Below are 16768 nucleotides of genomic sequence, written 5' to 3'. Positions count from 1 at the left end.
TTCTGTCCTGAGGGATAGAGTTTGTAAAAATCCAATATTGCAGTTATTGTTGTGTGGGCTCAGTGTGATTGAATGGACTCACGAAGAATGGGTCACTTCGCCAGACAGAATGAGGCTGAAAAGACAGATGGAGAGGTGAACAGGGAGATGGTGTGGCAGATAAAGTTTGGTGCAGATCTGCGTTGACTGGATTCACAGATTGGTATCAAGTCCAGCAAAATACACATTTTGAGCTCAGTCTGCAGCAACACGCACCATATGTTTCAATCTTTCCGCAATCGACCTCTAACATTTTCAGAAGTGCAGCTCTTGCTTTGCAATGTGCAATATAAAATACCTAAGATTGAATCTAAACTTTGGCAAACTAAATTATGGACTGACTGAACAAGTAACTAACTGACTGACTGAATTACTAACTTGTGGACTGACTATTTAAATGACACACTCACTAATTGACTGACTTTATTAATAAAAAACTGATAAAAGACTAACTTACTGATTAAGTGAGTAACCAACTAGCTGACTGAATTACTGACTGACTGACTGACTGACTGACTGACTGACTGACTGACTGATTGATTGACTGACTGACTGACTAACTAACTAGCCAACCAACAAACCAACCAATTATCTTGCAAAATTACTAACCAACCAACAAATAAACTTATTAACATACTGGCTGACTAACTAACTAGCTAACTTACTAACAACCAACAAATAAACTAACTAACTAACTAACTAACTAACTAATTAACCAACCAACTTGCTAAATTACTTACTAACCAACAAATTAACCTACTCACTGGCCGACTAACTAACTGGCTAAATTAATAACTAACCAACAAATGAACTAACTAACTAACCAACCAACCAACTGTCTAAATTACTAACCAACCAACAAATAAACTTAGTAACTTACTGGCTGGCTGACTGACTAACCAACTAATAAATTAATTAACTAACCAACCAACTGGCTAAATTACTAATGAACCAACAAATTAACTTACTAACTTGCTCACTGACTAACTAAATTACTAACCAACCAACAAATTAACTTACTAACTGGCTAACTGACTAACTAACTGGCTAAATTACTAACCAACTAACAAATGAACTAACTAACTAACCAACCAACCAACTGGCTAAATTACTAACCAACCAACAAATTAACCTGCTCACTGGCCGACTAACTAACTGGCTAAATTAATAACCAACCAACAAATGAACTAACTAACTAACTAACTAACCAACCAACTGTCTAAATTACTAACCAACCAACAAATAAACTTAGTAACTTACTGGCTGGCTAAATTACTAACCAACCAACAAATGAATTAACTAACTAACCAACCAACCAACTGGCTAAATTACTAATCAACCAACAAATTAACTTACTAACTTGCTCACTGACTAACTAAATTACTAACCAACCAACAAATTAACTTACTAACTGGCTAACTGACTAACTAACTGGCTAAATTACTAACCAACCAACAAATGAACTAACTAACTAACCAACCAACTGGCTAAATTACTAACCAACCAACAAATTAACTTACTAACTGGCTAACTGACTAACTGGCTAAATTACTAACCAACCAACAAATTAACGAACTAACCAACCAACTAGCTAAATTACTTACCAACCAACAAATAAACTTTCTAACTTACTGGCTGCCTAACTAACTGGCTGGCTAAATTATTAACCAACCAACAAATGAACTAACTAACCAACAAACCAACCAACTGGCTAAATTACTATCCAACCAACAAATAAACTTTCTAACTTATTGACTGACTAACTAACTAGCTAAATTACTAATCAACCAACAAATTAACTTACTAACTGGCTGACTGACCGACTGACTAACTGACTGACTGATATTTGTTGGTTGAATTACTAACATTCATTTATATGCATGAAACATGTTTGATTTGTTTATGTACACAGAATTAGTTGGTTGGTCTGTCTTTGTTTAATCGGTTTGGTTAGTTGTATAGTTATCGCTGTACATAATCTCCTAGAATTTATATTACATCAGTTGTGTGTGTGTGTGTGTGTGTGTGTGTGTGTGTGTGTGTGTGTGTGTGTGTGTGTGTGTGTGTGTGTGTGTGTGTGTGTGTGTGTGTGTGTGTGTGTGTGTGTGTTTCAGTACTGCTCATAAAGCACAAGTAGCTAGTTATGAAGCAGATGAACAACAGTTGGCACAAATATGAAGAAATGCACAGCTATGCACATCAAATAGCTGCTTGACCATGCTGTATAGTGCAGCATACATCAGCCTGACGTCTCCATATGCTCTAGTTGCTATTGGAAATGTAGCATCATTTATCACCCCTGGTGACAGAGGTGCACCTTACACAGACTCTCTTCTCAGCGATCGCTGAAACAGACCCAATCAGGTAGAACATACCAAATGAGCTCTGTTCCCGTCAACTCTCCCTTCTAATTTTCAACGAACTCTGTATTTAAACACCTCGCATGCATCACACTAAACCATTACTCCTCGGATCTTAGATCACAGTGCTTGTTAAAGCCCACAGCGGAAACACACTGTCCGCAAAATGCCCTCTGTTTCTTACCTCCACTATGTCTTTTTATATGTCACCCTCTCCCGCCCACAGCAAGCTATGCGCAGACCATTAGGTTTGGGGTTACTAATGTTCCTCTCGCCCGTTCTGCTTTCCATTATGACCTCAGGCACTGTGACCTTTTTCTCTCAGTTCTGCGTCCCCTGTTCTGTCAGTGTAATTTTCCCCTGATGGAAACACCTCACGGGACTCTCTCCTCCAACACCCATACAAACACAGTAATGTACATTTTCGCTGAAGACAGGGCCAGGCCTGCCCATTTTATCACTCGTGGTACACTAAAATGGACCTTACTTTCCCCTTAGACAAAATGCAATGCTGAGTATAGCAGTTTTTCACGAAATATCTTTCATCAAGTGCACATACAGTGGGGTTCCAGAATCTGAGACAGCTATAATGAAAATGCTTACATTTTGTTTTACAAATTATGCTGTCAGCATAAAAACTATACATATTAACCATATATGCATTCACGGGGCATCGAAGCCATTACCTATACGCCATGTTCACCATCTATAGGAACTGAAATTGGTTGGAATTGCTTGCATTTTGATTGGTGACCTAGATGTAGTGTAATATTTAAACACTCCTTTTTCAAAAGTTATTCAAAAAAAACTTTACTTTAGTTGTGCAATTTTTTCACTCTCTTCGATCCAAAGGTCTTCTCTCTGTGGCTGTTGTGAAATGAGAGTGTGGTTTTTCCTCTTGTTCTGGGCAGAGGAAGCCCAGTGGATCGATCAGTGGACTTCCATCAGGTGGCTGCTAATGAATGAGATGAGAGTAGGAGGGTGAGTCTGGTGAAGTATTGCTCTCCTCAGCAGAGTTCATGTCTTCAGGTCTGACAGCATCCTCCCCCCCATCCGATTCACCACTATTTGTCCAGTCACTATCAATTACTGAGCCCTGAAACATTCTGCCCCCCGTAGCACTTCCACTGCAGGGGTGTGGACACACCTGTCAGGGCCTTGACCTGCTGTGTGTGTGTGTGTGTGTGTGTGTGTGTGTGCGTGCGTGCGTGCTTGCGTGCGTGCGTGTGTGTGCGTGTGTGTATATGTGTGTGTGAGGGGGGTGTGCATGTCAGGAAAAAGAAGAAATGCTGTAGAGGCAGGTGGTCAGTGAAGCATCTTGCTATCCATTTTGTGTAATTGTGGTCGGCTCACCTTGACAATTGTGTGTGTGTGTGTGTGTGTGTCTGTGTGTGTTGGCCACTGCAGAAAAAAGGGAAAAGAGGGTGTTGTGGTCCCTTATACATGATAGCCTACAGTATTTCCAGATCCTCCGCCTCCAACTGTCAAGTAAAGGGGTCTGTTTGCATCTTGACATTTTTAAATTAACACCTGCTACACATTATAGCTTTACTGCAAGGACATACACGCAAAAAAATAATTCAGTTATTTTCAACCCCGCATTGGGTCAAAAAGAGACAAACATGGGCTTTGTGTTAAATTTAGCGAGAGAATGTTTATATTTGACCCAACAATGGGTTAAAAAAAATCAGCATTTGGGTTGAAACAACTCAGTATAGGTTAAAAATTAGGGGTGTGCCAATCTGATATTCAGTATCGATATTATTGATATCCAGTATCGGTATAGATGTCGTGGAGTACAATTTGATCCGATACCAACATGGACCTTGTCATAACTTGGCATAAAGCCCAGCTTGCTGAGCAACATGAATTTGCACAAAGTTGCACTTTAAATTGTCCAAAGTTACACCTTAAATTTCATTTTGAATTTTTGTGCTGACTAACAAAAAATTGTACTAATAGTCTGTTTAAATAAAACATTTAAATAAAAATGAAGCAGCAGTATTGCACAATGTTTCATTGTGTCTTGAATTTGCACACACTGAAAAAAATATTCATTGAATTTAATCCATTTTTTTAAGGTAAGTGGTTACAATAAATGTATTTAAGCTACATTTAAACAAAAGTGTTATATTTTATTTTACTTTACTAATCTTTTTTGTTTAAATGTAGCTTAAATGGGTTGATTGCAGCCACTTGCCTTAAAAAATTGATTAAATTCAATTAATCATTTTTTTCAGTGTTGCACATTAAAATGTTTGAGTTCTGCACTGCAAAAAATGATTTTCAAGAAAAAAATTCAAGAATTTTTAGATATTTTTACTGAAAAACAAAACAAAATTACTAAGAAAATGTTTTCTTGAAAATCAGCGTGTAGTTCACTGCAAAAAATTACCTTCTTTCTTAGTATTTTTGTCTTGTTTTCAGTACAAATATCTAAAAATTCCTAAATTAAGATGCCTTTCTATGAGCAAAATGACCTTAGAAAATAAGTATATATTTTAGATAAAAAATATACAATTTAAAGGTGCTCTAGACCATAAAACATGTTACATACAGCAAACTTCTCCTCACTATCTGCTTGCTGCCTGTCTGCTGATCAAATTGTAAAAAACCTAAACAGCCCAGGCTCCACAAACCGCAATAAAAACACAGTGGCCAAACCTAGCATCACGAAACAAAACAAAGTGTTCCAGCCAATAAACGACAAGAAGGATTTGGGGGTGGGGGTTAGGTGCGTTCTTGAAAGCACGGAAGGGAGGGGTAGGGGGAGGAGTTAGCTACGCTCCGTTTGTTTGAAACAGTATATTAACAAAAAGTGACGTCTCACAGATTTTTTGCAGTGTTTAAGCTTTTTTTTTAGGGCTAACATGTTATTTGCAGCTTAATTGATTAAAGGGGTAATAGAGATGGTATTGGGGTATCGACAGATACTCAAGGTTGTTTTATCGGCATCGGTATCACACACGAAAAAGTGGTATCGGCAGTGGCAGCTTGTGACTGCTCCTCCGAGGGGAGCAAATTCAAAATATATGTGTGTCGTGTGTGTTGCTCGTGTTTTCAAAATATGTTTGTTGCATCATGCACTGTAAAAAATTGACTGTAGAATTTACAGGATTTAGCTGGCAAAAAAGTTGCCAATAAAGTTCTGTAAAAAAATTATTAATTGCTGTAAAATGGACTGCAGCATTATACTGTAAAGCAATTTACAGCTAATTCTTGTTTGTAAAATACAGTACTTTGTTGTTTATTTTTACAGTTATAATGAATTACACTTGTATTATGAGTTACAGTATTTTTTTGTAATTCCAATAAATTACAGTATATAGTTGGCAACTAGAGTTGCCAATAAAATCCTGTAAATTCCCCAAAACCCAAGATGATATTGTAATAGGTTTACATTCAAATGCTGTTAAGAATTTTTACTACATCATTACACTAATATATTTACCAAATCTATTCCTGTAAATACAGGAGAATGAAAACTGAATTAAATGTAATTTACAGAATAATGCAACCAAAGTCAGAGGTGCTTCAAGAACAACATTTATTAAAACTGACAGCAAAGTACTTTCAAAGAAATGATGTTGTTTCAGCAACTATTCCACTCAATCCTGAATATTCTAAAACAATGGCATCTATAAAACATCTAAACATGGTTTGTGTTACATTTAAGATCTTGTTGAATCTGTGTTAGAACATGACATAACTTGTATGTCTAGAAACACAAGTGTTCAATCACAGAACTGGCCTATTTACAACATGTTTTGGTCTTTATACATGAACAAGAAGTTACATGCGTAACCATTCAAAGTCCAATAATTTTCTGAAAAGACTACACACATGAGGGTTGATGGTGTTGTTTCTCTTCTCAGAGGCGTTTCCACTTTTTTGCCTCTTGATGCTGTCTTGATGCCAGTGGTAGCTGTGATTCCAACAAAACATCTGCACAAAGAACAAACAAAAATAAATTTTAGAATATACATGTATATATGTACATTTACATACAAATGTACATATAAACACTTAAATATCATATGGTAGCATGGGTACTTTCCTGGTGTGTGTGTATATATAATTTTATTTTTCAAATGAAAATAGTATAATGCAGGAAAAAAAACACATCTACAGAGTGCCCACATAACGTTACGTTACGTGATGAAATCCAGTAAGAAAAAATTAAACAAAAATTGTGAAGAAGTTAGTATTAAAAGGCTTACATTTTAGACAGCATAATTCCTGTTTTTTCACCAACAAAAATAATTACAAACGCAGCCACAGCACTGTTTTGATTATCTGAGGACAAGAATGGTCTCTTTTAATTAACCTGTTCATACTCCAAAGTAAGAACCTTATGTTACCATATTTATCTATAAATACAACATATACACCAGGAAAGTACACATTTTAAAAAAGTGGTTGTCAACCTTTTTTCTTTTCAACCTATTGTCCAAAACAATGTCAAAAGCCTTATTTCTACCAAATAAAATATACTAGAGCAGGGGTGCCCAACCCTGTTCCTGGAGGGCTACCATTCTGCAGATTTTAGCTCCAACCCCAATCAAACACAGCTGAAGCAGCTAATCAAGGTGTTCAGGGTTGCTTAATAATTACAGACAGGTATTGGTGTTGGAGCTGGGTTGGAACTGAAGTCTGCAGGATGGTAGCCCTCCAGGAGCAGGGTTGGGCACCCCTGTACTAGAGCTTGGCATGTCTACACAATGTAAATTTGTTGAAAAAACATCCAAACAATAAGAAATCTCTTGATTTAAGATTGTGTTAGCTTATCATGCTTGTTTTGTTGTATTTTGAATAACTGTCATTTAAAAGTCTTAAGGCCTACTTGGGGGGTCCCATCCCCCTGGTTGAGAAACACTGCTATAAAACAAATAGCTCCCTATGTGAATATAATTACCTTTGAACAAATTTAAGTGTGGAGGATGCCTCCCTCTGGTAAACCAGGTTGAAGTTGTAGTATGATGCGAACAAAGCTGCAAATCCAGCCACAAGGTTGGGGTGTGGATTCACAACCACCTGACCGTCCATACTCAGCATCCACTGAGTTGCATTGAGGATTTCACCTAAAAATAATCTTAAAAACAAGAAATATAAAATGTAAGAGAAAATATAACAGTCAACATTTATTGAACAAATACAACAGATTTCAAAACATTGTTGTTTTTATGTATTCTTGAGACAGAAGCAAATGTGAAGTTAACACTAAATGTCCTCTCACAGCTCTTAAAAGGGCATTTTATCTCCCTACCTTCATCTATATGGTCTTTTGGGGGAACACGGCCAGATTTTGGGAATTTGGCTTGTTCGCCGTGTCCCCCAGGGTTGGATGGGTCCATGCCTACCTTTCTCATCTTCATGCGTGCTGTAACTCTGTGTGACGCAGCCCCCACTAGCTAAGCTTAGCACAAAGACTGGAAGTGAATGGCTCCAGCTAGTATACTGCTCCTAATAAGTGACAAAATAACGCAAACATTTTCCTATTTATGTGTTGTGATTTGTATAGTCACACCGTGTACAAATAACAAGGTGATATGAGACACAACTATCTTTTAACAGTATACAATATACTCGTCAGACAGAGTTACAGCACGCACAGAGATGAGAAAGGTATGTATGGACTTATCTAATTCTGGGGGATACGGTGAATAAACTAAATTCCCAAAATCTGGGCGTGTTCCTTTAAATGTCCAATAAAGTCCTTTAGGCTTGTACATGTGAAATTACAAACTTAAATTTGTCAAGTCATTGTGGTGCCTGTTTGGTCAAATCTGACACTTCTACGATACCCTCTTAGGTCTCTGTTTAAATGAGACTTGAATGCTGAAATTTTTTGAATGCACGGGAGCATTCAGGTACTCCACATGTAAAGGAACAAGTTACGAACATTACTGTGTACTTTCATATGCTGAGTAAAGCCTATAATAGTATTGCTCTCATGCTGACACAACTTGCAGTGATACATGTCTAAAAATACTTTATAAAATAGCAAAGTCAACAGTGAAGTATAGCATCCATCCATGAAAAAGGGCAGTGTACACAGTGGGTTTTTCACCTTTTCTCATTTGTCTCACACCACCAGTCCTATCAGGTTAGAGTTGCAATCTCTGCTGTCTCGTGCCTGAAAAACAATGTTAAACTTAATTACACTCCAACCTAACCAAATTTCACGTTTAAAACAACACTGCAAGCACCTATACTAACATGTAAAAAGTGAACAACAAACTGGAAAATTAATTACATCTGACTATGTTGGCTAATGTTATAAAATATTTCTGGTCGAAATAACAGGCATCAAATTCCTTCACATTAACTTAAGTATGACACAATTAATATGTTAAACACTACCTTAAGTAAGGAAAATAAACTGACGAAATAAACTAGAATAGAAAATCGCAGCATCCAACCATATTTTCTAAGATAAGAGCAAATACGCATTTATCGTGTAACCTTACGTTCGTTTTCTTTCACAAGCAATTCAATTTAAATGTCACGTTCATTTAACAGCAATCCAAAATACTTTAACAAAATGGCAACAAACTACAGCCGTATGCAAAAATAAAACGTCCTGTATGATGTTTTTGGTGCTTCACCACCCTGAAGTTGACCCGTATGGCGTGACATCTTTGCTGCCTTGCGCCTGAATTCAAAACTACTGCACATTCAACTCAGATATAACGCGGGTATTATGTTAAACATGTTGACGTGCCCTTAGTAAGGAGTATAAGCTGGCGAAATAAACTAGAAATTTGCACGATATCCAACCATATCTAATTTTTAAACTGGCAGCAAATAACGTACGCGTTTATAACGTAGTTTTCTTTAACAAGCAATTCAGTGTCGCGTTTAATTAACAGCAATGGTCTAAAAACACTTTAGCACGCATCCATGATAAAATGCACAGCATGTACAATGTTTTTTACCTTTAAGTTTGAAGATTCGTCTCTCCACCTTGCAGTCCAGCCATTACGAGACCCCTCGCGCTTTTTGCTGCCTCGCTCATGCCTGAAACAAACATCTGAAACGTTATAAAGTTAATGACACATAACTACCAAATGTAACATTTAAAATAATGTAAAGAATTTAATTTTATATTTTGCTACATGTCTTAATGACACGCTGTTGTGAAATACAAATTATTAACATCTGTTATGTTAATAATATCTGGTATAGCGGTCGCATACCAAATATCACTATTTAAATGACCATAATAGTACTTAGTTGAATACTGTACTATATTTGAATGATTTACGTGAACTTACCAACACTTTTGAATGATGACTCTTCAGTGTTCATGTCCATTTCAAATGTAAATACACCCACGCAATCCCATGATGCCATTTCACAATTAATTTTTGTAAAAACATATGATATACAGTGGCAACACCTTCTGCCTGTAAATTCAATTACAGTTTAAATGAAAATATACTGTTAACAGCTGTAATACCTTCTTTTACCCATAATGCATTGTGAACAAAACTAAAATCTTGTAAAATGTTAAAACAGGAATTTCCTGTAAAATTTTGCTGTAGAAACTACAGCAATTTGTTACAGTGTGTGAACCATGTGCATCACGTGTTTTGTCAAAATAAGTGCCTGCGGCACACGCTTCAAAAACGTTTATGATAAAAGAGATGCTCACGTTCACAAAATACACGCAAGACACTCCCTTAACAGTAAACTCTGATTACGCATGAGGTTATTTGAGTATCTGGCAAACGCAAGCGTCTCTTTTATCATAAACCCTTTAGATGCGTCTGAAGCAGGCACTTATTTTGATAAGACACGTGATGCACACAGGATCGCTCAACGTGCAGAACACATAGTTTGAAATTAAGAACCACACACATGACAGGCTACATAAATGTTTTGACGAACTTCGCATCGAAAATCACCTTGGAAAAAGAAGTCACCGGCCTCCACTGGTATTGGCCTAGCCCTAGTTAAATTACAACCCAACTGGATGGGTTTGTCCCTTTTTGACCCATTGTTGGGTTCAAAATGGAGTTAAGATTTGGTATTGAATATTGCAGTTATTCGATATATATCAAGGAGCAACCTTCCGATCTATCGTGAAGCCATGGAAGTGATTTAAACTGCAATTCATCGACTGTCCACTAGAGACTTGCACCAAATGTAAATCTCATAGATCCCCCATGTTAACTCTTTCCCCGCCATTGACGAGTTAACTCATCAATTAAGAGAAAACGCTTTCCTGTCAATTATGTATTTCCAGCTTTCCACAATACCGCTATTATCCACCAGGTGGCGCTCTTCCGCAACTTGCAAAACCCGAAAGTATCAACCTAGGGCAAACAGCTGTATGTCGTTGTATGTTTTGAGGATTGCTCTGCATCTGGGGTTTCATTTATAAAGCGTGTGTACACACGTTTCCAGCCCCGTTTTGTGCGTACGCCAGTTTCCATGCAAAGGTTTTGATCTATAAAAAAACAAACTTGACGGGAGAATGGGCTTGCAAGGTGGGATCTGAGGATGATACATATACGCAAACTTGCAGGTGATCCTTTATAAAGAGAACATTGCTTTTTTTTAATAAATCTTAATATTTTTAGGCGTATGCCATTTTTGGATTTTGTGCGTACGTAGACTTATAGTAAAGATCCTAGGCACAGTTTTATAAACGAGACCCCTGATCTCTATCAAAAGTCCTTCACAAAATTTGGTGAACTCTTAAAGTTCTGTATAATTAACTCTTTCCCCGCCATTGACGAGATATCTCGTCAATCAAGAGAAAACGCTTCCCCGCCAATGACGAGTATTTCTGTCTTTTCGCAATACCGCTATTATCCACTAGGTGGCGCCCTTCCGCAACTTTTTAAACCCGGAAGTATTGCCCTATGACAAGCTGCTGCATGTCCGTGTCTGTTTTAAAGATCGCTCTGAATGGGATCTCTATGAAAAGTCTGTCACAAAAATGGAATTATCTCTGCTTTTTGCTCAAAATGTGGTGTTTTTGCAGAAACCTACCCATATTCAAAAGCTGATTACAAAAGAACTTCTCAAGGTAGGATGAAACGTTTTTTTTTTGTTTGAAAGCAGAGGGTCTGTATGTTTATATATCTGAAGAAGAACATTTTCTGGAAGGCATTAAACTTTGGTGAAAATCATGAAAAACGCTGGCGCTGGCTGGCAACTTTTTAAAAAAATGCTGGCGGTGAAAGAGTTAAGGGCATGGCCTCTTGAGTGACGATGAACTGCCACTGCTGTCACTACAATCGAGCTAGGCAGGCGTGGTTTCAGCAACCAACCACTTCAGCTTCACCCACATCCCACCTCCTTAAACATTTTCGGTTATCCGTAAGTGATGCGCAATGACGCAATGCCAAAATGGCGACACTAGGCCTTGCCAACTATTGGCTTCAAAAAAGCTCTTCACAAACCTATGGGTGATGTCACAGACACTACGTCCATATTCTATAGTCTATAGCCCTATTCCGACGGGATTAGTTTTACAGGGGGACCTCTGAGAAAATCGTGCTTCTCAGAGGTCCTCTGTGTTTTTAATCCTGTCCGAATCGGCCATGTCTGTGTTTTTCTCTGACGACCTCCGTAAGAATTCCAGAGCAATTTATCTACTGTTTTTCCGCCGAACTCAGAGGTCCTCTGAGAAATTGAATCCCGTCCGGATGCAAATGTCTGTGTTTGCCCGCAATATCTTTTAAAAACGCGGTTAATTTCATGTTTTGGCCAACGTGATCTGCCGTAAGGTCTTACTAATGCACGTATATTGTATTTCCTGAGTCCCATTCATTCAGATATGGATGTCTTTTCGCATTCTGCAAAATACAGTAATTAAATCAAGACGAGCTGAATATCAAACACTGTTAAGACTGGCCACTGTAATATCATTAACGTTAAAAGAAACTCCGTTCAAAGTTGTTCAACTCCGGAATGGTAATGTTAATTAATAAAGATAATAAATTGTTATTAATCATTATTTCTTCATTTCTTTGGGTTTATTATAAGCAGACAGTTATATAAACCACGTTGGCCAACATTACTTTAGTAGGATTTGTATATTTTGTTACATGTTCTGTCATAATTCTACATTTAAAGCAAAATATTAAACATTACAAACACGCGTATCCAGAGCATGTGCTCTTCTGCAACGCCCAAATGCATGAAACAGACACTCCTATCTCTGGAATAGTCTGCATCATTTTAATCCCGTCCGAATCGGTACATAAAATCACAGATGTCCTGGGGGACATGTTGAAACTCAAACGTTGTTTGGAAAACGAATCCCGTCCAAATAGTGCTTATAATCTTAATGCAACATTGACCTATTTGATGTCACTGATATTCACAACAAATAGCTATACAGCACATGCTATCTTTAAGTGTTCTGATATATGTTTTGGAAAAACGAAATCGTACACAAAATCCAATACAAAATTATCTATACTCAAAGGAATAACATGATTTGCAGACACACAGACAAACCTATGTTGTGATATTCCGAAAATCCTGCCTTCCTGTGTATTCTGGGCTGGCGCTATTTTGGTATAATGCTCGATTTTCACTGTGAAGAACAGGGCTTAGGAGAGCTGATTACAATCTGAGAGTGACTGATGAACAAGACTGAAATTTCATGTTTCCTCTCCGGAGCCCTTAAGCAGATGTCACATTCTGGCAATTTCCTCCTCAGTATTAATGGAAAGGCTCAGCTGGCCGGAGAAAAATGGTTATGAGTCAGCTGCCGAGAGACAGAGAGAGCGAGCGCACCGAGCTTATGGAAAGTTTGTGAGTTTGTGACACTCCTAAAGAGCTCTGGAGGTGAATAATGACAAGTCTAATCAATTCATCATTATTGCTTTTTATGAGTTATGGGAATCTATTCTGTTCTGCATATCTCCTTCAGACGCCAGAGTGAATGAGTGAATGAAACTCCATTAGCACAGGAAAGACACCTTCTTTTTTAAGGAACAGCATGACATCGGTTTATACAATAAATTGCAATACTTTTATCTATTTTTCTTCATCCGAGAATATATTCGTTGTACGTGCCCGCGTGTTATTTTGCTTGAGGGGCTAGAAAGAAAGACACCTAAGCCATAAATTATTCTAAAGAATGAGCTCTAATGACCTAACAAAACTTTAATATAGCCTGTATCGTTGAGTCGGCCCATTAAGTGTAGCCAGTATTTCCTACCAATGCATTTATCATGCTGCAGACATCCTTGCGGTTGATTTATACCGCCATTTATTCTAGACAAAATGAGCAGAGATTACATATTCTATTCAGATTCACATAATGGGGTGAATGTGTGCGCGCCTTTATTGAAATGATTGCATTTTCATTTTCTTAAAGTTTACCCTACCCTATTTTCTTTTTTAGCATGAAGTCCTCATGGCGAAGCAACTCTTTTGGTAGGTCTTAACCTCATAATTGTCTGCCAAAATTGTGATGAAAGTTTTTCTTCATCTGTTATTTACAGGTAGTGCTAGTGGAATTAATGTCGAGGCTTGCAATGTTTTTCATACCCTTGTGCACCTCATTATCACGGGAATCGCTGCGCATATAAGCCGATTACCTACGGCTAAGTGGATTTCTGTTTGGTGATCATTAACCTGAGCTTTAAATCAATATGCTTCAAATTCATGCTCTCCCCTTCTAGAAAGACAGCAAGTTTGGTTTGGTTTATTGTTTATACAAAGCACAGAAAACATTAGAATACAAAAATACGGAAAGACATCAATCGATAGACATAAGGCTAGGAAGACCGTAAAAAATATACAATAAAATCAATAAAACTAAAACATTGAGGGCCCTATTTTAACGATCTAAGCGCATTGTCTAAAGCGCACAGCGCACGGTCTAAAAGGGTTGTTCCTATTATCATAATGAGTAATGGGTGTGTTTTGGGCGTAAAGTGCGTAATCATCCCCTTTAAAGGCCAGATGCGCTCGTGCCATGCCGATTTGCTATTTAGATGGCAAAATTTGTACTAAGCGGAGGAAGAATACCACCAGTATAAGATTGATATTAAAAATTGCGTTGTTTTCATTTGGTATTAAAACCTTTAAAAGTCGTTTTCTTTCAGTCATGGAAGTAAAATTAGCAGGCTTTAAATTGCTGTAAATGAATGGATAGCTTAAATGATCTGTGTAATCTCAAAAAATTATTCACAAATATACAAGAAAAGGTTTGCACTCTAAAAATGTACTTTATTTGTAACAAACAGGAGAAAAAAATTACAAACGTGAGAAGAGCCATTTCAGCACTCTAACAGCGCCATGTTTTTTTTAAAGCATTACTTAAAAACGGTTCTCATCTCATCATATCCACAGATACAAGTCATCAATAAATCCGTGGGGTAGCATAAAAAAAAACCATTTAAAAATATATGCAATATTTGCTTTTGTTTAAAGCAAAACATTCTATTACTTACCAGGCTACAGGTAAAGTAGCTCTTTACGCCTTCTAACGTCTCATAATCGGTCCTCATTTATGTCCAATAATAATCGTTTACATTTTAATCCTTTGATTTTTTTAAATATTTTTTTTTAAACGTTTTTGTCCTGCTGCGCATCCATGTGATAAGCAAACGCGCATTTTCGTCCCGTTTATAGGCAGATATTACTAACGTGCTCATTAAATAACAAACACAATATTGTGCCATTGACTTTAGATCAGGTTTTTGTTGGTCAATGGCATAGTCCATCGTAGTTGCCACAAAGTAGCAACGCGCCAACAATGCGCCTGTACACACCTCGTTTTGAGACCAGAAGCTCATGGGCGCAAAATTGGGCGCAAATCCATTTGCTATTTAAACACTGTGGCGCTAAACATGAAAATGATAATTGCGCCGGTTTGAAACTAGCAAAAGACGCTTGGCTTGCGCATTGCGCTGCATTGCTGGTGTATGATAGAGCCCTGAATGTCAATGAAAAATCAATGGTTTCGATTTTTTGGCAATGGTTTAGAGTGGTCTACTAGCCCAGCTTGATCTAACGAGAATTCGTACACATTTTACAAGTTGGCTAATTCGTATGAATTCATACAAAGTTAATCTTGCAAAATTTACAATTATTGTAAAAAACAATAATGAAACCCCACCCCTAACCCTGCCCCAAACCCTTACATCACACGGGCAAAGGCAACTCGTGCAAAAATGTATTTTAGCATAAATGTTACATAGGGATGCACCGATAGGATTTTTTTGGGCCGATACCGATTTAAACAGACAACTTCTGCCCGATGCCGATATTAAACACATGTATACAATACTATACCGTTGGTCTATTAGCTAGTTTATTTCTGCATCAAATTATTTTTACTAAACATGGATTGGATCTAATTAACATTCAACTGACCAACATAATAAGAGAGGAACAATTTAAGCTAAAACAAGTATAATAAAACAGCATAACAACCTTCAAAGGTGGTTTTTGCTATTCAGCATTTATTTTATTAACAACATTAACTCATTTTTTACATATAATGGATTTATTTATGCAGTTAATTAATAAACAATCGGTATCGGCCTTTCTCGTGCTATTGCCGATATGCCGATGGTTTCAAATTCATCGTAAATCGTCCGATAAATATCGGCGGCCGATACATCGGTGCATCACTAATGTTACATTTGATCCCATGATGAAGACTGTCTCTGTAAAAATATTATTTAAAAATATATTTAAAAACAATATTACAATATAAAACAGTACATTTTTAACATATTAATGTATTACATGTGATAAAAATGACAGAATTTTCAGTAGACTGTACAGTTTTCTTTAAAGTCTGTGAACTTACAGGTAAGTCAACATCTGACGGAAAGTCGTGTTATAGTCACAAAAATGTTTATTAATTTATATGTGTCCATGGCACGAAATTCAGCTTTTTTCGTGACTTGAGCACAAATGTCTTTTTCGTATCATTTTATGTATTGTTTTCTCTTTTTTTCCCCTGTTTTTAAATCATTGTCGCATGGGGTTGGGTTTAGATTTGGCGTCAGGATGTACTTTTATGTATTGGTTTCTACATGTTTTTCTTCCGCTTTTAAAACTATTCTCCTGGGGTTTGGGTTAGGATGTCTAAAAATGTAACAGAAAGTGATTCTAACCCCAAGCAACAATGGTAAGAAAATAGAAAAAAAAACATGAAAAAACAACAAATAAAATGAAATGAAAAAGAAAGTTGTGCAACGGACACGAAAAACAATTTATATATATTTGTGCGAGTGACACAAAAAAGACATTCGTGCTCAAGGCACGAAAAAAATTTTGTGCCATGGACACGAATAAATAATCAAATTTTGCGTGACTAAAACATGACTTTCTGTGAAATCAGTCTGACTTAAGTCTAATGTATAAATATTGATATTTAC

General features: G+C 37.0%; 1 long non-coding RNA gene across 2 annotated transcripts; it reads right to left on the bottom strand.

The window, feature by feature from the left end:
* Window positions 1-5994: 5994 nt before the first annotated feature.
* LOC129418800 (uncharacterized) lies at window positions 5995-9879 on the bottom strand. 2 transcript variants are annotated; one of them, XR_012371156.1, is made up of 5 exons: window positions 9677-9879; window positions 9338-9419; window positions 8470-8535; window positions 7315-7491; window positions 5995-6344 (listed from the first exon to the last, which is right to left on the bottom strand). It is a non-coding gene; the product is annotated as an uncharacterized lncRNA (long non-coding RNA). The 2 variants fall into 2 exon arrangements; XR_012371155.1 differs by lacking the exon at window positions 9677-9879 and having other exon boundaries at window positions 9338-9639.
* Window positions 9880-16768: the final 6889 nt, after the last annotated feature.

The sequence above is a fragment of the Misgurnus anguillicaudatus genome, chromosome 2, assembly GCF_027580225.2.
Source record: "Misgurnus anguillicaudatus chromosome 2, ASM2758022v2, whole genome shotgun sequence".
Taxonomy (NCBI): domain Eukaryota; kingdom Metazoa; phylum Chordata; class Actinopteri; order Cypriniformes; family Cobitidae; genus Misgurnus; species Misgurnus anguillicaudatus.
Note: the sequence above shows the minus strand (reverse complement) of the source record. Positions and strands in the feature narration are given on the sequence as shown.